This window comes from Leptonychotes weddellii, chromosome 11 (genome assembly GCF_054177405.1).
Source record: "Leptonychotes weddellii isolate Sample4059 chromosome 11, ASM5417740v2, whole genome shotgun sequence".
NCBI classification, from domain to species: domain Eukaryota; kingdom Metazoa; phylum Chordata; class Mammalia; order Carnivora; family Phocidae; genus Leptonychotes; species Leptonychotes weddellii.
In genome coordinates, this window is record NC_138379.1 from 31,208,664 (window position 1) to 31,230,846 (window position 22,183).

Consider the following 22,183-nt stretch of genomic DNA (forward strand, 5'->3'; position numbering starts at 1 on the left):
GCAGACGCTTAACAACTGAGCCACCCAGGCGCCCCAAAATAAAATTCTGATAACAACAGTGCGTGTGTGTGTGTGTGTGTGTGTGTAGTTATCACAGCATATGGAATAACGTAGAAATGTGGGAAGGGGAAGAACAAGACCAGCTGTTTTCTAACACACCCACAGTGATGTATTTTACAATTTTAATACTATTTTCACATATAAAATTTCCACGAGTTCATTCAAAATAGGAGCCTTTGTGGTTACTTACTTTGCATTTTCCATGAGGCCTTGGTGATGGCTTCGTTCAAATGGCAGTACAGCATTTTGCCTTTTTCATGCCTGTTACAAGATCATTGAAGTCAGCTACGGAAGCTGGAAAACATAAATCATATTTCTGGTTATTCTACAACCATATAAAACCTTGCAATTTCTTTCACAAGAGAGCCTAACACCCAGTATGAGTGTCATCTTGTGGAATGATTCAAATTGTTTGTGTTAGAATTGGCCACTTTAATCACCGTTGTCTTTATGTAGGCTGTTGATGTTTTTGTGTGTCCATGGGGAGTTCGGGAATAGGGAATTAATACTATCAAAGGGTTGGGGGAGAAGAAATACTGTGATGTGAATTCTTAAATCTCTGTGTATGGGGTTTTTCTGTTTGGTCACTGATCCACAGTCTTTTGTAGATTCATTACTTCTCAACTTTAATCATCTTCTTTGAGAGTTGTCACTCTCTTCTTTTTATAAAACTAGGAAAATATGTAGAAGCGAGGATTCTAGAGCTTCAAGAGACCTGCCAGAACAATAGCTTGGCCAATTTTGAGAGTACATAAAGTACATTTTGAGGCAGGATTTTTTTCCTAGAGATCACCCTACTGAGTAGGTTAATAGTAAGAATTAGAGTTACCACAGCCAAATGCATAAATGTCCTACTATTCAGCGTCCATGTGTCTTATAGGACACTAGTAAAAGCAGCAGTAATAAAATAGCAGTTATACTTTATTGAATCATCACTCTGTAGTTTATGTGTATTACTGATGTTCACTACAAGAGAAATGTTATATCATGCCCATTTTATAGAAGAGAAACTTGAGAACCAGAGTAGTTAGGAAACTCGTCCAATGTCACCATAGTAAATGGTAGAGCCAGGATTGATATCTAGGTCTGTTTCACTCCAATGTCTAAGCTTTTAATTATCATATTATGCTGACTGATCTGATGATGACTTCATGTTAGCAGACTATACGTCCCCACTCCTGAGACACAGGATTTGGCTATATGATGAGATTTGCCCAAGGGGGCATTAACAGAGACATGTGAGCAGAGGCTTGAAATATACTGCACTATTGGTCTTGTTCTCCTGACTTTTATTCTAAGAACATGCTTCAGGCAGCTGCTGGTCTAAGTATAAGACATATACAGAAGACATAGAACTGACCTACTACTTTGAGCCAAGCACATCCTGAGCCTAGCCTAGCTTGGCAGAATGAGCTGACCTACAGACGCATATGTAAGAATAAATTATTGATGTTTTGTCCCTGAGTTGTAGAGTATTTCTATTAACCAAATAGTTCATAAATTAATCAGCAGGAAATGTTGAATACCTATCTTCTATCAAAATTTACCTCAAAAATGAAATTTTGCATCAACTCTCTAATAATGACAATTCTTCTCTATATGAAAACTGATACAGAGTCAGTAATAATAAATTTTTAGAATTATGACACTACTTGGCATCAAAACTGTCCACTTTAAAATTTAAAGAGAAAAGACATTGCCAGGCTAACAAAGGCAGTTTACTTTTGAGTAGAAAAGTTTGAGTGATGAGAAAATCAGGCATAAACAAAACTGGAGAAAGAAGTGATTTTTTAAATACAGCATATATTGGCAAGAGTTCTAAAATTGGAAACTATTCCAGTAATGGCCTAAATGACCTTGAGTAACTCACTGAACATCTTTGTTTTCAATTATCCTTGTGTATAGCACGAATAGATTAGAATAGACATTCTCCTGTGCCCTTTGATGTTGTAAAATTCTGACCAATTTCCAGAATGTAAATAAGAACTAACAAGAATGAGCTCCTACTCTCAGGGTGAAGCTATCAGAAGTAGATGGTACTAGTAAAAAGATCCCTGTCAATGGCCAAAAACAGAAGTTAGGCAAGATCCCAAAGCTTTATTCTTCAATGAAGACTACAGGGTGATTCCTATTGGAAACAGAATGAGAACTTGCTTATATACTTGTTTGATATAATCTGCCTTCCAAAATTCATTAATTAATATGGTGGCAAAACTCTTCTTTGAATACAAAAGCCAAGGTTCAGTATCTAAAATTGCCCAATACTTTGATACAATAATTCTTCTCTACCAAGTTTTTCTTATTTTATACTTGTAAACTAGTTGAACAGTGGGTCACAAAGACTGGGATACTTCTTTTTGCTCTCTGAAAACATAGCCATAATTCCCAAATAATATTGTCCTTCTTTGTAAGACAAATTACCAAGGCAATAGGTCAAAGATCTCATATCTATAAATTTGTGAGGCAGGCAGGGCAAGATAATATTACCCTCAGAAGAGAAAAGTAGCTTACTTTCAGCCCTATCTCATACCCCTACTATGGCTGTACCTTCCCCATTACTTCCATTCATGCCTACTTTTATTTTTTTTCTTAAGATTTTATTTATTTATTTATTTATTTATTTATTTATTTACTTACTTACATACTTACTTACTTATTTGAGAGAGAGAGCACAAGCCCGGGGCAGGGGGATGTGGAGAGGAGCAGAGGCAGAGGGAGAAGCAGACGCCCTGTTAAGCAGGGAGCCTGATGCTGGGCTCAATCCCAGGACCCTGAGATCATGACCTGAGCCAAAGGCAGACACTTAACCGACTGAGCCACCCAGGCACCCCCATACCTACCTTCAAAGTCACAGCTCAAATACCACCTCCTCCAAGGATCTGCTGTGATTGTTTCAGCTTATTAATCACCATTTTGATATTAAGTAATGTTGTATTTATTTAATAGCACACAACTATGTAGTTTAATTATGTATTACCACAACAGAGATGACCATGAATTCCCCAAATACCATTCTTTCTTTGTTCAGCCTTCCAAATAGTGGAACTATGTGACTGAGATCTAACCAATTTTTTAAAAGATTTTTTATTTTTAAGTAATCTCTACACCCAACATGGGGCTCAAACTCAAAACCCTGAGATCAAGAGTTGCATGCTCTACTGACTGAGCTAGCCAGGTGCCCCGAGATCTAACCAACTGTACGTGAATGGAAATGTGTAGGCACTTCCAAGCCTGGTTCATAAAGAACTCACATGTGACCCTCCACATTCTTTCCACTTTCTCTTGATATAGGTGGACACTATACCTTTGAAACTCACGTGTTGAGGATGGCAGAGCCACAGGGTAGAAAAATATACGGTTCCATAAATTATGACAGAGAGAATAGCCACCTGCAAATCAGAAGGGCATCCAGTTTTCCATTTTAGACTTTATGTGAGTAAGAAATAATCATCTACTGTGTAATGCCACTGTGATTTCACATTTTATCATTTTATCTAGCACTACATTGAGTAGTATAAAATTGAGTACTTTGGAATGGGATTCTACTTTAACAATGAACTAAAATATTTGCTTTTTTGTAAGTGTTTAATATGTGTGTGTGATGAAGAACAAGGTAGAATATGGGAGAAACTATGCTTTGGGGAAATATTTGGTAAAGCAGATACTTTTGCTTACATGGAATGTAGATAACAGGTTCTCAGTGAGCCATGATTCTAGATGAAATTTTTGGAAAGAGTGAGAATTTTGTATATGTTGGTTATTTTGCCTGACTGTAGCAAGAAAAGAACTGGCCAATGTTTTGTAGGTTTTCAAGCAAAGGTCAAAGGGAATTGAGAGAAATCAGAGATAAAGGGTCATATGGGTTCAGGAAAAAAAAAAAAGGGAGCCCTGAATGTTGAATAGTATAAAATAAGAATAAAAAGACATTGAGATACAAAGTCCCAGTAAAAATTCTTAGTTGAACAAAATGTTCCAGCCTTGAGGTAAATAAATCCCAGAATAAGGGGATACCCTCCCACCAACTGTATTGGTGGAAAGCTTAAGATAAATTATAGAAACATTGAAAAGAACTTGTTCTACCAAAAGGGCAGAACCTTTAATGGTATTTAATTGCTTTAAATGATGAAGTAGCACAAGCTTCTAATAACAATAATGTCAGAGTGAATCAAAAAGCAGTCATTTTTCAATTATAGTGAGAGCACTATATAGTGCTAATGTTAATTCTCTCCACAGTTGTTCTGGGAAAACTCTCTAAACTTCTAAAATTATAGTGCCAAACTTCTACTTTTCCTTGCCTACCACCCCATCATTTCTTTGTCACTAATGACTTCATGATTACCGATTTTGATGGCATTTTCAATAATTTAGTTAAATAGATATATTTTTTTAGCATCTCCCCTGTGCTGGGCACTGTGAATAGAGAGATTAATGGAATATGGTTCCTATACGCAAGAATCTCCTATTCACGGGACATTGAATCAAAGTCAACTCTATAAAAACGCCCAACAAGAGTTACCACAGACAGATAGCAGCTACACTGTGCTGAGCATAGCATAATGTATAGGATTGTCAATCACTATGTTGTACGACAGAAACTATGTAACTAATGTAACGTGGTGAGCCAGCTATGCTTTAATTAAAAAATAGGAGTTGCCACAACAATAAAATTACTATGAGACTCTAGAAAAGGGGATCAAATGGACAAGGGATAATCTCAGAGGTTTTAATGAAGATTTGGAATTAAAGTTAGACATTAGAACCTACTGCTGCTAGCAGTTTGGCAGCAGGAATCACCTTGAAACCTTCTGCTTAAAAAAATTCCATAGAAATATTCTATAGCTTAAAAAAATCAGGTCACAGTCAAATCAACATCAGCCATTTATCAAAGGCAACTTATTTCCAGACATGTATTTGAGAATTTCATAATAAACACTTATTAGAAAACATCTTGGAATATGAAGGAAGATGGAAATATAGTATACAGGCAGGTTTTGCAAATTGGATGATCAAAGAAATGCCTGATAGGATGTTTTACACGCAGATGTCAACATTTTATGATTATCTCTTACCCATAGATAGCCACCTGCTTGAGACCTCCAGCTTATGCATACTCCCAAATTCAGCTTCTAAAATTCTAGTGGCCTTATTATATATGGCCTTATATTAATTCCTTTTGGCTAGTAAATTAAGTAACACATGTCCACTGAGGTCAAACCTTTCACCAATGACAATTTAAAAGTTTTGTTCTGGAATGCCTGGATGTTCTGGGGTGCCAGTTAAGCATCTGACTCTTGGTTTCGACTCAGGTTGTGATCTCAGTGTGGAGTCTGCTTGAGACTCCCTCTCCCTCTCCCTTTGCCCCTTCCCTAACCTCTGCTCTCTCACTCTAAAGTATATAAATGTTAAAAAAAAACCACGAAGTTTTGTTCTCACGGTGTCATCTCTAATTTAGATAGGATTGGATAAGAGCATGGACTTCTGAACTCAAATACTATCTATGCAACTCACTAGGTTGTTTGACCTTAAACAAGTTATTTAATCTCTATCTTCTTATTTATTTATTTATTTTTAGATTTTTAGATTTTGTTTATTTGAGATAGAGCAAGAGAGAGAGCACGAGCAGGGCGGGGCTGGGGTGGCTGGCAGAAAGTCAGCCAATCATGCTGAAATTCTTTTTCCCACATGTAAAATGAATTTAATTATAATATCCTGTTATTACTACTCCAGAGAGTTTCTTAAAGAATTAAATTAAATAAAAATAAAAGTAATCTTTAAAGTTAAAAAAATAGAATAAATGCTAATAATTAAAAGTATTTTATAACAACAGTGCTAGTAGTAATAATACTGTTTCTTGTAAACTTATGAACTTTCTTTAGGAACTCCCACTCTAGATTTTTTGGAGTGGCTGTGTTTACCTATTCTCAGAAGTAGGTTCGGATGCTAAGGTCCCCATCTCTCACCTGTGTAATTATTAAGTAAATCTGGAATAATTGGTGTGCCTACTTAATGTTGGCCATTTTTGGGGTCAAATTTGGATATTTATTTATTCCTGACAACGTGGATGTTATAAGAAGGAATGGATTCAGGTTTTGTGAGGCCTAAAGTTTATACAATTTGGGGCTCTTTTAAGAAAGAGAATAGACAATTATGAATACAAAATGAGATATACAAGTTAATACACAATTAGAAAGAGAAAATAATTTAGAACAGATTTCAAATTAGAAAAGGCTAATATCACAAGTCACTGAAAACAAATAAAACATAATACTTTCATTAATTATCTGCCTGACATACCTTTATACTGTGTAAGTGTCTATAAGCCCTTTGATTGCCTCCTGGTATGAGTAAAATTTTATTATTTTCCTATAGAGATAATAAAAGAAAAATAGTGTCTTATCTTGCATGTTTTATTTGAATTTGTTTTTGTATTACTGATACTTTCAAAAGCATAATTCACCTTCTCAATTCATTATATGACAAAAAATTTACAGCCATATAATTTTAGGAAAGTCTATAGAAAATGTCTTAGTATATATGAGATATAAGATTTGGAAGAACTTTCTACAAACTAACTCTTGACTCTATATATGCTTCAGACTTTAGTTCTATTCTATTGTACACATACTTCCAGTGGGTAGAATAGGCTCATACTGTGCACCTTCATTTTAAATCACCGGTGGAGGGCGCCTGGGTGGCTCAGTTGGTTAAGCAACTGCCTTCGGCTCAGGTCATGATCCTGGAGTCCCGGGATCGAGTCCCACATCGGGCTCCCTGCTCAGCAGGGAGTCTGCTTCTCCCTCTAACCCTCCTCACTCTCATGCTCTCTGTCTCTCATTCTCTCTCTCGCAAATAAATAAAATCTTAAAAAAAAATTAAAAATCAATCAATCAATCAATCAATCACCGGTGGAGTTGATACAGAGCAGTTAAGGTATTCCTAGAAACCATTCCTACCCTGGGCTGGGAATACCACTATTTCTGAATATAATTTTGAGCCACATAATTATATTTCACTAAACTCAATCTGAAAGTATCTCTCACTCACTTTCCTCTTAGCGAGATCACAAAATTCTCTACAGTTGCTCCAGCGCTCCCCAACATGAGGGGAACATGTGATAAGGCATGAGTTGGAGACAGTGGTCTACATTGCATGTGGTTAAAGTATCTTATAAAAATGTATAGCCACTCTGGAAAACAGTTTGGCAGTTTCTTCTAAAACTAAACATGCAATTATTAGATGACCTAGCAATTGTACTCTGGGGCATTTATACCAGAGAAATAAAAACTTACGTTCACATAAAAACCTGTCCATGAAGGTACATTACAGCTTCATTTGTAATAGCCAAAAAAGGGAAACCCAAATATCCTTCAGTTGGTGAAACAAATTGAAGTAATCTTAATAATGTTAATAATATGGAATACTACTGTGGGTTGTAGATAAAATATTTTTATGTTCCTGCTGAGTTGGGCTTTCTGAATACATTTTACTGAAAATGTAAGATCTGGGGCTGAGCAAGCCATGAGAACTTAATTTACAACTGTCAAGATAGTGCGGGAAACCCAGGGAGACCTACCTAACTCCAGAGGTATTCATTTACATCTCAAAAGAAGATAAAGATGGGGATCTTGAAGGCATCTCTAGGTCATAAAAGTCAGAGACACCATATCTCTCTGCATTTGGAGAGATATATTTACATTACAAAAGCTAGAGGGAGAAACCAGGGACTTTTATGTCCCCTCTCCAAGGAGGAAAGATTTTTCTCTCTCCTTTTGGGAGGAAAGGGGGAGCCAGCTACCTCTTTCTCTTGTACATACACAGAGAAAATCTATTTTATTCCATTCTTCACCAATGGTACAGACCTTTAAGTTTGTATGTATAGGAATTTCGACCTGACTTCTATCATGCTGTCTCAAGAATAAGAATTGGTGGGTGGCATCCACATCATCACTATTTGATTTTTAAGTGAATAACGTTAATCTGTCTCTGATCCAGAATACATGTGCATATTCAGGACAAAATGAATTATGATGAATACTAAAAACTCAACAACATTCATCAATATGAAGGAATGAGCTGTTGATAATGCAACAACTTAGATGTATATTGAGGGAATTATGCTAAGTTTAAAAAGAAAAAGAAAGTGGATTCCACAGGTTACATACTGTATGATTCCATTCGTACAACAATCTTGAAATAACAATAGACACATCGAACAGATTAATGGTTCCCAGGAGTGGGTACCGAAGGGAAGTGGGTATTGTTATAAACTGCATCTTGACTGTGATGGTGAATACAAAAACCTACATGTATGATAAAATTGCATAGAACTAAACTCATGCACGTGCACACACACACACACAAATGAACACATGTACAATTGGTAAAATTTGAATAAGATCGGTGTATTGATTGTATCAATGTCACATTCCTGGTTTTGGTGTTTTAGTATCACTTTGCAAGATGTTATCACTGGAGGAAACTGGGTGAAGGGAGCACAGGATCTCTCTGTATTATTTATTACAACTGCGTGTGAATCCATAATTAATCTCAAATGAAAATTTCAGTAAAAATAACATGAGCATGCCTTGGAAGGCTGTGTCCCTGAAGTTCACGCTCAGGCACTTTTTGGTCATTGTTTATGAGCACTGAGCTGGAAGCACTGTGACCTATACTGGTCTGGTTTGACCTTTCAACCAGTGCAGATCTTAAATGTAGACTCCATGAGGGAAAGGAATTTGTGTTATCCATCACTGCATCCTCAGGAACTATTACTGTCTGGTATAAAGCAGATATTCCAGAGAATTAATGAGGTAAAAAACCAAAAAACAAAAACCAAAAAAACCCAAAACAAAACTACATGTACCCTAATTTTATCTCAACAGTGCCTGGCTATTTGGTTTTTACTTATTCGTACCATGCCATTGCACTGCTCTAAAATAATGCGTTCTTAAATGACTTATCACCAAATAAACGTGGGGAGTCCTAGGTATATGTGAAAGAGCTCCAGTCTGTTCCCAGTCCAGTGGTAAAGTACCTGTAAAGCGAATTTCGTTTCAGACTTGGAAGAATGTCTCTGAGTAGACATATGGATCGATTCTTTGAGAATACCACCAGAGAATTAGCTGCTAAAATGTTATTTCTCTTTCTTTTCTTTCTTTCTTTCTTTCTTTCTTTCTTTCTTTCTTTCTTTCTTTCTTTCTTTCTTTCTTTCTTTCTTTCTTTTTCTTTTTCTTTCTTTCTTTCTCCCTTCCTTCCTTCCTTTCTTCCTTTCTTTTTTTCCTATTCTCAGCCAACTGGCAGATCTTCAAAGTCCTGGGACTACATTCCTTAACATCTTTTGAAATCTGTGGGTTAGAATCAACATTTGAGAGGGATGAATATAAAAGGCTTAGAAAGGTTCAATAACTTGCTCAAGGTCTCAGACAGTGAGCTGTGAGGTTGACACTTGAACTAAGGATTTTCTTTCTCTAAAATCTGTGATTATTCTATCATGAATGAACTTGTAAGCAACATATCTAGAAGAGTCCTTATATCTTCGGTCCTATGATAAAATATCTCCCTCTCTTAGGGTACTAAAAAACAACCTTTATAACTGAGTTTGTTTTGTTTTTGCTTTCTCATTTTAGAGTATCCACTAACTTAGGACAGCTCAAACCATTCACTTTTAGAAAGATATATGCAGCAGTCAGATATGATTACTATTTCTTAATAATATGAGAATTATGAACTCTGGAGGAAAACCAAACTGGGCATTTCACTTTGTTAGGGAGTCTGGAGGATGAAAAGAGAAGGCAGAAAGTGGGGAGGAGAGGGGGGTGAGGAAGGCTCAGCCATTCCAGTAGGACGGGAAGGGACCCAACAGAAGTGTCTGGAGAACAAAAGTGAAGGGTTGTAGTGAAAGGAACCCCAGGGAAGTGTGGCAGCAGTCTTTAAAGGTTATTATAAAAATCACATCAGCTGCAATTAACTGACATAAGATTTTGAAAGAACTAACAAAACCGAAGTTAATCTTAAACAACTGGGAAAAGCAGATGGCAGGGGTAAGAATCGGAGCAAACATGTTGTCCCAGAGTACATGAAAGTTGTGATGAAAGTAAAGATCACAGCTGCACCAGTGAGCAGAGAGGCTGGTGAGGAATGCCAGGGGCCCCGGGCGGAGCAGAGCTGACACGCCCTACCTGCCCACTTCATGCTCTCTGCACTTCCACAACTGAAGAACGGCCTAAGGGATCATCTTCTCCAGCCTCCTCTTGGGCTACTAGGGAAACTGCGGTTCTACAGGGGGAAGTGATTTATGAAAGGTCACATTTTAAAGTCATCTAGTGGAGCCCTGGCCTTGTATGGATCCAACATCATCTTTTTTTATGTCATAATGCCTGTTATTTTTCACTCAGATTTAAGCTGAAATCAGTGTAAAGTTATACACACGGATGTATGTATACACGCACACACATATAGGAAAGAGAGGAGGGATCTGGTTTATGAAAAATGGCTCTGTCCAGTTTGTTGTGGTTAGTTATCATGATGTCACAGGCAAGGACATGCATGGGATGGGAGTGTATCCCATGTATTGACCACAAACACCCCCTCATCTTCTCAAAGCTATTCAGTCTTTTGGAGCGTGATCTTTACTGCCTCCTCCCTCTCGCACAAAAATTCTTAAGATCTGGAAAAATAAACTGTGAGGACTTTAATTCATACACTTGATTGACAAAGACATGAAGTAATGTAGTGAAATGGTTAAACCAAGGGCCTTAACATAGATAAGGTGGATTCAGTCTGCAACTCCCTTGTATTATCTGAGTGCTTTGGGGTAAATTATAAGAGATATTTAAGCCTCGGTTTTTGAGCTTATAAAATGAAGATGATAATATCAACTCCATAGAATTATGAGGGTTGAATTAAACCCAACATATCCAATAGGCTTTGCAGAGCTTGGCCCAGTTCTGGCAAAGAGAGAGTGTTCAATAAATTGTAGAGATTGTTACTGCTGTGAATGAGAAGATCCCTGAGAGGATGAGATACTTCTATATCCTTCCCCCAAGCAGGATAAGCCAGTCTTATGTCTGTCCCTGCTAAATAACCTCCTTCAGCAAATCTCAACTCCTTAATAACAAACATATGAACAGAGTCCAAAGAACTTATGGTGCTCTCTCTCTCTCCCAAGGCCAGAAAGAAAGAAAGAAAGAAAGAAAGAAAGAAAGAAAGAAAGAAAGAAAAAGAAAGCAGGGAGGGAGAGAGGAGAGAGAGAGAGAAAAGCAGGCAGGGAGGGAAGGAGTCAGGGAGGGAGAAAAGAAGAAAGAAAGGGAAAAAAACTCCACAAAATTCCCTGTCTGCCAGTTATTTTATTTCTCTTTTCCCCTCCTAAGCCCTAATTATCTCTTTGGTCTAATTAACTCCTGTAGAAGGCTCTGGAGAGAGCTGGGCAAAGAGAAGCATTTATTTTTGAAGTAAAGCAATTTTTGTTATCATTTTCAAAGCACTAAAGCACCTCTCTAAATTCAAGGCTTAGTGATGAGTACCTCTCACTGCAGAAACCAAATCAAGCAATGTGTCCATGCTCAGGACTGATCTGAAATAAATTTCTCACTTTTAAACAGATTTAAACTTCAAGAAGTAGAGTGAGCCTCAAACATACAGAGTGTTGGCAAAATTTTTATTCTCAACTAACCCAATACCTGCTTTCCTAAAAAACCCACCTAAAAAATTAACAACCCCTTACTATTGAAACATTTTCATTGGTACATTCTTACAATTCTCTGGGTAATTTTTTTTTTAAGATTTTATTTATTTATTTGACAGAGAGAGAGAACAGCGAGAGAGGGAACACAAGCAGGGGGAGTGGGAGAGGGAGAAGCAAGCTTCCCGCTGAGCCGGGAGCCCGACGCGGAACTCGATCCCAGGACCCTGGGATCATGATCTGAGCCGAAGGCGCCCCCTCTGGGTAATTTTTAAATGAAACTGTCATTTATAGCACTACTTGAGATTGAGTGGTCATGAGAGTTCTTTTCAGATGGTAACATTTAACCTGAAAACTTAATGACAAGAAAGACACTAGTGATGCAAAGCTCAGGCACGAAAGTGAAATGATCTGTGTTTCAAGGACCATAAAAGAAGCCAGTGTGGATAAAATGTAGAGGGGGAGGGGAAGAGTGGTAGGAGATGGTACAGGTGGGCAGGGGCTGGATCGGGCCGCTGTGAGGAGAATGAACTGTGGCAGGGAGATAGGCTGGTAAGAGTTACATTTGTGAGCATGAAAGGGGGTGGTGGTTTGTTCTAAGGTGGGCACCTTGGATCAAAAAAAAAGATGTTGATTTGGGATGTGTTTCCAGGCAGAATCATTAGGATTATTGAGACTGGAATGGAGAGGGTGACACAAAGTGAGGAATGAAGGACAGCTTCTAGATTTGAGACTTTACAACAACAGGGACAGTGACGCAATTGACGGAGATACTGAAGATGAGTGAGAGGTAGACTGAGAATATTACATTTGGCCATATTCCCTATGCTTACCTTCCAGCATTCTGTAGGATAACTGAAACGTAGATACATTGTGTACATCAGGAATTCATACATTTAACTAATGTAAAACAACATGAATTCAATGGTCTGAGTGTAACTATGAAATATATGTATCCCCATATCTTTTCCTGAGAGGCAGCATCTTAGCTGACTGAGATGTAGACTCTCTCATGAGGCTTCCTTCCCTCCAAATTCTCCTCTGCTTACCTCAGTGACCAAGGGGATTACTTCTTAATGTCTTCAGTCATCAGTTTCTTCATCTATAAAATAAGAATATTAACAAATACATTTCTTTGGGTAAGATTAAACACATTAATGACTGAAATCTCAGAGCTCTGCTCGAGATAAAGGATGAGCTGAAAAATATTATTATGTTTAACAATGCATTTCTTACCATATGAGCATCCATTCTCTGCTATATGAGGAGTAAGATAATGTTCTTTCTTTGGATTCATTCTGTGTTTGTTCAGGGGGTGGTACCTAAGGGCTTCTCTCCCTGTTCATCCATCAACCCCTTTCCTGTGGCCACGTTCTCTAGGTAACATCCTCATTTAATTCTAAAAATAGCTGGCACTGAATTGTTAATTCCCTTGGGCAAGTAAGGAATGTTTATACATCATTTAAATTAATTTATCTCATCAATCCTATGAAATAGGTTTTATAATTCCCATTTCACAAATTAAAAAAAGAAACTTGAAGTTTAGAGAGAAAGGGAAATTGACTCAGGAAGTAAGTGATTAGATCTTGGACTAGCCTCAGAACTATATGAGTGCATGTGGAATTTAAGAAACAAAACAAATGAAAAAAAAAAAAAAGAAACAAAAAAAAAGAACATAGGAGGGGGAAAAAAAAGAAAGAGGCAAACCAAGAGACAGACACTTAACTACAGAGAATAAACTGGAGGGGTGGTGGGTGAGGGATGGGTTAAATGGGTGATGGGCATTAAGAAGGGCACTTGCTGTGATGAGCACCGGGTGTTGTATGTAAGTGATGAATCATTTAATTCTACACCTGAAGCCAATATTACATTGTATATTAACTAGAATTTAAATAAAAACTTGGAGAAAATAAAGAACTATATGAGTGTAGAAGTGTGTTTTGATCACCTCCTGTGGCCACCTCTAGTTAATTGTGAAATCTTGTATCTTACATAGCAATGGACAGCCACATATTTCTTCCCTCTGTCCAACAGAACGAACACATCCCCCTTCATGTGATGTTTCCCCATGCATCCCTGACCTGTCCGGACCTCTGCCGGTGTTTTCTCTCAGCTGCCTTACCCATCCCTTTCCCTATGGCAGAATTTCCCACAATGCCTCTGATATCCCACAGGTTGACTTTCTTGTCACCCTCTCCTTTCCCCTGGAAGGAGAATGCATCATTTCATCCCATTCTGGGCCTTCTCCATGCATCGCAGCTATGAGATTAATATCCAGGACCCCCAGTTTGCTTTACATAGGGTAATCTTGGTATCCATGAACCCATATTCCTTGAACACTGACAGAACCTCTCAAACACAAAACCACAGCCATTAATGTTTATTTGTACAGAACAGTATTTGCAAATTGGAAGTTTAGGAAAATTTTTTCTTTTTTTTGCCACAGTAGACCAAGGAAATGAGTTTTCTTTTCTTGTTTGCTTTTTTTTTTTTTTTGCTGCCTCTTGAAAATATGTGATTGAAGTGCAGTAAAACATGTTTAGAATCAGTAAGTCTAATTTGCTCATTTTCTTGGAGAAAGACTAGCCAAGTGGATAAGGTTTGAATACCACAGCCCTGTTGTCTTTCTTTTCTCACCCGCATCCCATACCTCCAATGATTAAGATAACTTTTTTTCCATGCTATGTCCATCACAGGACAGAATAAAATTATGGAAATATAAGCTCTATTTTTATGAGCAAAATGTTTAAATGCTGGAGGACTTTAAAAAGATTCATCAAATGGGGCGCCTGGGTGGCTCAGTTGGTTAAGTGTCTGCCTTCGGCTCAGGTCTCGATCCCAGGGTCCTGGGAAGGAGCCCCACATCGGACTCTCTGCTCAGCAGGGAGTCGGCTTCTCCCTCTCCCTCTGCAGTTTCCCCTGCTTGTGCTTTCTCGCTCTCTCTCTGTCAAATAAAAAAATCTTAAAAAAAAAAAGATTCATCCCATCGGGAGCAGGTACAGAGGGCAGAATTGAGGGAAGACAGAGAATCTGGTCCTGAGAGGTGGGGAAAGTAACAATGTCACTTAAAAAGAATATTCTAGTGTTTCAACGGGGATTCTTAAAAACAGGAGAGGATAAAAGAAGACGGTGGAAATTCTGGGGTGGAGCAGGGTAGAGTGACATATATATATTTTAAAGACCATATGCAATATTAGAATATCATTTTATAGCTGAAAAATTATGGTTATTCTCATTATGTAAACTACAGAATGCAGAGCTCAGAGAAATCTTGACCAATGATGCATAATTCAAATAAAGGCTGAGAAAAACTGCTTTAGAGGATCTATGTAGTTAGCTAATTGAATGAATATATAAATAAATCATTTGATTAAAAAGTTGCCATTGAGTATATTTTTCCTGCTCAGAGCAGGAAAGGTTATAAATTGCTCATCAGTGTCCTTGTGATAAATTATTATTTTTCTAAAAGAGAAGGAATAGAGAAAAAAGAAAAGGCATGAGTCTTTTTAAAATCCTTTTATCCTAAACTAGTGTCCCATGCTGCCTGCACTTAGGATGATGAATAATCTTTGATTATGTGAATAAAGCCAATTGAACAGAAAAGCAAGGCAATTTTGTCAGGCATGCTTGGAATATGTCTTGTTGAAGAGCCTGGTATTCAGTTACGGCTGGACCCACTGAAATAATTTCCTGCAATTATCAACAAATCTGAAAGTTCAGTTCTCTTTTTTCCTCAAGACCCAGGGTGCAGTATAGCGTAGTATTAAGACTAACGCTTAGTACTTGACTTGAGCCTGCGGGGCTTGAATTCTGGTTCCGCAGTTCTGGGATCTTGGGGAAGAAACTTCAGCTCCTAACCATCACTTTCTAATATGTCATACGCAGAGAAATGCAGCAACCATTACGAACAGGTTGTGAAAATAAACTGAATGAATGCTAGTAAAATATTTACTATACTGTCTAAACAAATTAAGCTTTCAATAAATTTTAACAGTAATCATCTGCTTTCTTCTCTCCTTCACATGTATCTTGGCATAAACAAGAGATCCCAGTAATTCGTGGCTCATGTATTTTGTCTCTTCTGTAAGAGCAGCATTATCCTGTGATGAGCCCCACTTAGAATATCTAGGATTTGAATTCTCTCTTAGTCCAAAATTTACTAGATGTATGAGAATAGGAGTGTCCTATAACCTGAGTCTTGGTTTTCTCCTTTGTATTGGAGGTTCTGAGAATTAAATGACAGTGTGAATCACTAGTAAATACCAGAAGAATGCCCCTCTGCTTTTATTTAGTTTTCCTTCCCTAAGTATTATTGTCATCATAATGGTAATCAATGCTACAAAAATTTAATATCTGCAAATGAACTCACAAAATTCCAAGGCTGTTAACCTTTCCTCATTCGATATTTGGTGATTTCATAGGGCAAGACATAAGTACCTGCATAACACTTAAATCTTATTCTTTTCACAGATTTGAATTAGAATCTTTCTATTAAAACACAAATGCTTTATGTAAATAATGTTACATATGCGATAGGAGGTAAAATTATATTTCTCTACTAAGGCTTATAGTACTTCAATTTTTTTTTGAGGCTTGACATAAGATTCCAAAATTTTAGTAAAATCTACATACTTCCAGTTAATGAGGGGTCATTGAATATCAAAAAATGTCAAGAGCTTATAAAGAAAAGCACCCTCCTCGATCTTCTACCCTAACAAAAGTAGCCCTAAATTTATGGTTTCTTTTTTTTAACTTCAGATACAATTTCTTTTAAGGAATGAATTTTATGCCTAAAGATACAAGTATGAAGAACACAGAATATGGAGCTAAGCCGTATTTATATGTCTGTATACCTTTTAATCTTGTTTTCTTCCTTGAGCTCAGTTGTCTGTTACCACTTCTGTTATTGTTAGATGTCTGTCTCATTAAGAGCTTTTCCTTCCACATTGCTCTTGAATTTGTGAATTCTGAAATGCTATGAGACAGAAAACCACATACGCGTACCTACTGATTAAAATTCAAATACCTGAGCAAGTTCCTAAAGAAAACAAGGGAAAGATTTAGAAGCTTTCAAGATACTCAGAGGGATACTCACAAATCATTACTATGATTATAATGGTGATAAATTACTTTTTTGTAATTATGTAATTATTTCCCTGCTAAACATTAAGCTCAGTGAGAACTCTGTACATCATGTTGTGTTTGTTTTTTAAATTGTAGATCTTGTGTTTCACACATAAAAAAATAACTACTTTTGTTAGACTGGATTCCATAGGGTTGAGATTATTTGAAAAACTCAGTAAGGGCTGTTCATGGAATTCTGTGAATTTAAAAATATTAAGACATATATCCATGTAAATTATCCCAATGATGCTTCTATTGCTTACAATATTTTCAAAGTCATTCCTCACTTGTGACAAATGTTTATCATATGAGTGTGGAATTGATATGAAGAATAGGCAAACACACTCTAATTAACACTACAAACTAAGCAAATGATTAAATTGGATACATCATTAAAATGAATTTTGAGGCATGACAATAAAGATGCTGATTTTTCTGTTTCTATAGTTTTTGACTTAATCCTAAACAAAAAACAGTGTTTGACTTTGGATGGTGGATTACTTGGATATATGCAAAATCGATTTGGATGTTGAAGGGACTGATTTTGTTTTTTAAGAACCTGACTACTGTGGAAATCTCCAGCTACACTATGAAATTGTTTGATCTGTGAAGATTTAGGTCCCCAGTTGCCACAATAAAATATTTTAGATTCCCTTCATTCCAAATATGGAAAATACCTCCTTCAACAGTATACCCAAGATACAATCAGGAAAGATATGAAAATTTCTTGTCTTTTTAGTAAAATTATATACTTGGCAAGGGCTAAATTACTTACACATATTAAACAGATATTACCAACATGAGAGCAGCAAGATAATGCCCAACATGTACTAAGCTTATACAAGCTGTAATATTTATTATGCTCTTAAACACTGTAAGAGTATCTTCATGTGAAACTCCCTTAGACTTGTTTGGGTGCTTATTGAAAGGAAAGACAGATGAAGTGCTGTCTAGGGCCCAGGCTATTTTGTCTTAATGTAGGGCTATCAGATTTATCGAATAAAAATATAAGACACCCAGTTAAATTTGAATTTGAGATAAACAATGAACAATTACTTGTAACAAACAATTTGTGTATGAGATAAAAATATAAATTATTTTACAATATGTAATATTTGGGATAAACAAATATTTGATATAAACAAATTCAAATTTAATTGGGCATACTATATTTTACCTGCCAATCATATCTTTTTTATGTTTTACTGAGATACAATTTACAAATAGCTCACCTATTTTTAGTGTACATGTTGATGGGCTTTAGGATACTCTCAGAGTTCTAAAATCATTACCACAATCAATTTTAGAATATTTGTATCACCACGAAATGTAACTCTGTACTCGTTAGTTGTTACGCCCCATTTCTACCCAGCCCTATCCCATCCCCTGGCCCAAGGCAACCACTAATTTACATTGCACATATAGATTTGCCTCTACTGGATAGATCACATAAATGGGATAATAAAATATGTTGTTTTATATAACTGGCCCCTTTCAGTTAGCACGATGTTCTCGAAATTCCTTCATGTGGCATGTGTCACACAGTGTATATCAATATGTCAGTATTTATTGTACTTTATTGCTGATAATGTTCCATTGTATGGATCCATCACATTCTGTTTATTCATTAATTAGTTGATGGACATTTGGGCTTTTTCCACTTTTTCACGATAATGAATAACTCCGCCATGAATATTCGTGTACAAATTTATGTGAGTAGAATTGCTAAGTTATATAACTCTATGTTTAACTTTTTGAGGAACTGACCTCTCTGGAGATCTTGTGGGTATCTGTTGCTCCAATGTCCTACTTCTCATGAGTTCTTGATCCTTGCTCACTCTTCTGCCTACTGCTATTCTCACTTATTTTCCTTTCAAGTAAAAACTTTCACTCCTGAATCAAAAAAGCAAAGCAAAACTAAACAAACACATTGTCATAAAGTCATGTGTTAGTAAGACTTTATCAAAGTCTGAGTGAACAGAAGAAGAACTACATTGTCATGAATCAGAGTCGACAACTTAACACTGAATTATTAGCTAAGTCTGTTTTTAAGTCTCTCTTGCCCTTTTTCCCCTATAGAGACTTGGCCTATTGCCATTTTAATTAGACTCACTTTTACCTGTTTGACTTCTGCTCCTCCTTTCTCTACCACAAATCTCTATCCATTTTTTTTTTCATCCAAAGCAAGTAGACTATAATTCTGCCTCAACCCATACTACCCAAACTGTCATAGCTAATATATCCATTAAAAAGATGAGTTTCTCGTCCTAAGACATTTTCTGTGGTAAACTCAGAAAACAACTGTGTTTTCTTTCTAATAAATGGACAATTTCCTTGAAATAATAACTATTTATGGCTCACACATATGGTTCATTAGGTGAGTGAGAGGTTCAAAGTTATCTTAATGGTCTAAATATAGAGTGAAAATAATATAGAGATAGATAAGGCATGGTCCTTCCCTTTAAACAACCCACATTGGTAGGGAGGAAATAATTACATATCTCATTCACTATTTTTTTTAAAGATTTTTATTTATTTATTTGACAGAGAGAGACACAGCGAGAGAGGGAACACAAGCAGGGGGAGTGGAGAGGGAGAAGCAAGCTCCCCGCAGAGCAGGTAGCCCTACGCGGGGCTCGATCCCAGGACCCTGGGATCATGACCTGAGCCGAAGGCAGATGCTTAACGACCAGGCCAACCAGGCGCCCCTCTCATTCACTATTAATACAAGAAAGTAAAACGATGAGTAACGTATTACAGATAAATTAAAGAAAACACAGAAAAGCCTGGAGACTTCTGAATAAGTGTTCTCATTGTTATCACCTAGCTACACTTTAAACTCAAACTTTTGCTCCAACATTCAAATAGATAAAAGTTTAAAACAGTGACAAATACAAATTAAACATCTCTGAGGCTCAAAGCTGAAAAATATACCTGCTCTGGGTTCCAGGGTTAGAGTAATCAAAGCTCAACTGTCTTAGTGTGATGAAATAAAAATGTGGGTATGCGGTATGTTGCTTGAAATAAGCTGCTGGGTTATGTATCTTAAATCCACTGGGACTAAAGCTTCCAACATCTTCAGTGGCTGAGGAAAACAACAGTTTCAAATCCAGGACACTGGAAATCTCTCAGCTAAGCCACTAGACTTAAGTTAAGGAGTTAAAATAAAAAGAAGGAAAGAAAACTCACAAATGATAAAAATATGATATGATAAACAGATTCTAAAACATTTTTTTTAAAAAAGCTGAGGGGTGGGAGGAACAAACTAAGAGAGACAGCTAACAAAATGCCATGTGCACTCTCACTTTCACCCAAGATGCAATAACAGGGATTGAATATACCCTCCCACCTTGAAACAACTAAAACACTGGAAAAAATACCTTGGGCAAGACTTTCTAGATACTGGGTATCAGGCGATAAAGGACAGTGATCCCTGACAAATGGGAGCTAAATGGAGGGAGCCCCAGGACTGCTCCAACCTATTGCCTGTAAAAGTCTCCAGGCAGCAGTACAAGGAAAGGGAACCCAGGGAGATAACAGAATGATGAAGACAGAGCACGCAGTTCTGAGAAGCCAAAGAAACTAGAGTTCACAGAGCAGAGTGCTGGAAAGGAGAAAGCTGCCCAGAGTAGGAGCTTTTCCAGAGGTTTACTCAGGGGCATCTTTTGAGTTTTCAACTGAGTACTGATAACAGTACTGGAGACCAGAGAAAAAAGAACAAGAAAGAGATTGGAGGCTGATATATGAAATTGCCCCTTCCTTCTTATGAATCTATTTACATAACATTTACCTCTGAAATTCACCATCTATTTCTTTATATTAGCATTTCACTTACCATATGATGAGTCTTTTGAATGTGCAGAATTAAGCATTAATTCAGGTCAATATATCTTCTAGGATATACACAGAAACCAAATATTGTTTGTGTTCCTTTTGCAACTATATTTCGAATTTTTGTTAACTATATTTCATGTCTTCATCCTTCCCTTACATCACTTCATTTTTTTGTCCTCTTCTTTTGCTTTCTGGATAATTTTCTTAAATCTCTCCTTCACACCACTTGATTTTCTTTCCTTTTTTTAAAGATCTTATTTATTTATTTGACAGAGAGAAAGAGAGCACAAGCAGGGGGAGTAGCAGCTGGAGGGAGAGGGAGAAGCAGGCTCCCCTCAGAGCAGGGAGCCGATGCTGGGCTCCATCCCAGGATCATGACCTGAGCTGAAGGCAGACGCTTAACCGATTGAGCCACCCAGGCGCCCCAACCACTGATTTTATTTTCTCTAGTTTGAGTCTAATCCTATTTGCTCTGATGCCATTTTAAATTTCCAATAATATAAATTATTACATTAAATGTTTTTAGTTTGTCTTCTAGTTTGTTTTCTTCTTGGTTTATAATTTAATTGTAGTATGTCTTGTTTTATAAAGACCATGGTTTAAAAAAACTAAACCGTTTTAGACCATTTTCTTCTTCCTTGGGAAAATCTTCTGATGTAATTTTCCATTTGATTTTTTGGATTCTATATTTATGTCCTATATTTTGTTTCAGAGTTTTGGAAAGTTTTAATGTTTTTTCTTCTTTTCACAATCTCAGTTGGTCACCAACTAACCCAATATTTCTCTCTATAGAAGAAACACAGGTCTCTTCCTTCTCCACCTTCTGTCCATAACAACAATTTTCCCCTCAGAATTTAAACTGAGGTTGTTTATATGTGCTTTTAAAAATTTTGTATTTCAGCAGCCTGATAAGAGTGAAGAAAACTCAGTCTCCAGACATTTACAATCAGAGAATTTTGATCTCCCAAGTACTTGATTTATATCTTTCTTTATTTCATTTGGCCAGTTTACCACAATGGACTAGGGCCTACATCTATTGAATTGGAGGAGTAAAATAAATTATCACTTCTCCCAGACTTCCAATGTAAAACCTTGCTCTGCCAAATCCAGAGGGATTTCCTCCATGTTATACTGAGTCTGCTGCTACCAAAGGGGGCCAAAGAAAAATAATCATAAAAGGCCTTGGATTTGTCTTTCCTTTAAAGTCAGTTCAGGTTTTAAGTGCTTTTCATTTGAGGCAGGGAAAACAGCTTCATTCTTAGTGGCTCACATCTCACACACAAGCTACCTGCAACTCTACCTTTTGCCCCCAAACCTGAAGTGTAAACATGGAGTTTTCAAGAATCTACCTTCCCACTTCTCACTGCTCTGAGTCAGTTTCTGATGTCTTCCTTCAATTGAATCCCAACTCTACTGGTAGTCATACCGTGAAACACATGGAACGTAGTTGGCATCATGCCCTATTTTTTGTCTTTACTGTTCTTT

At 36.9% G+C, this 22,183-nt stretch overlaps 1 long non-coding RNA gene across 1 annotated transcript in view; it reads right to left on the reverse strand.

Annotated features, from left to right (window-relative positions):
- Positions 1-22,183, reverse strand: part of LOC115940494 (uncharacterized) — a 401,485-nt gene that overhangs the window by 211,595 nt on the left and 167,707 nt on the right. The window contains exons 3-4 of the long non-coding RNA XR_014138636.1: positions 12,790-12,842; positions 251-354 (exon numbers count right to left, since the gene is read on the reverse strand). This is a non-coding gene — a long non-coding RNA (uncharacterized LOC115940494). The remainder of the gene's footprint in view (positions 1-250; positions 355-12,789; positions 12,843-22,183) is intronic.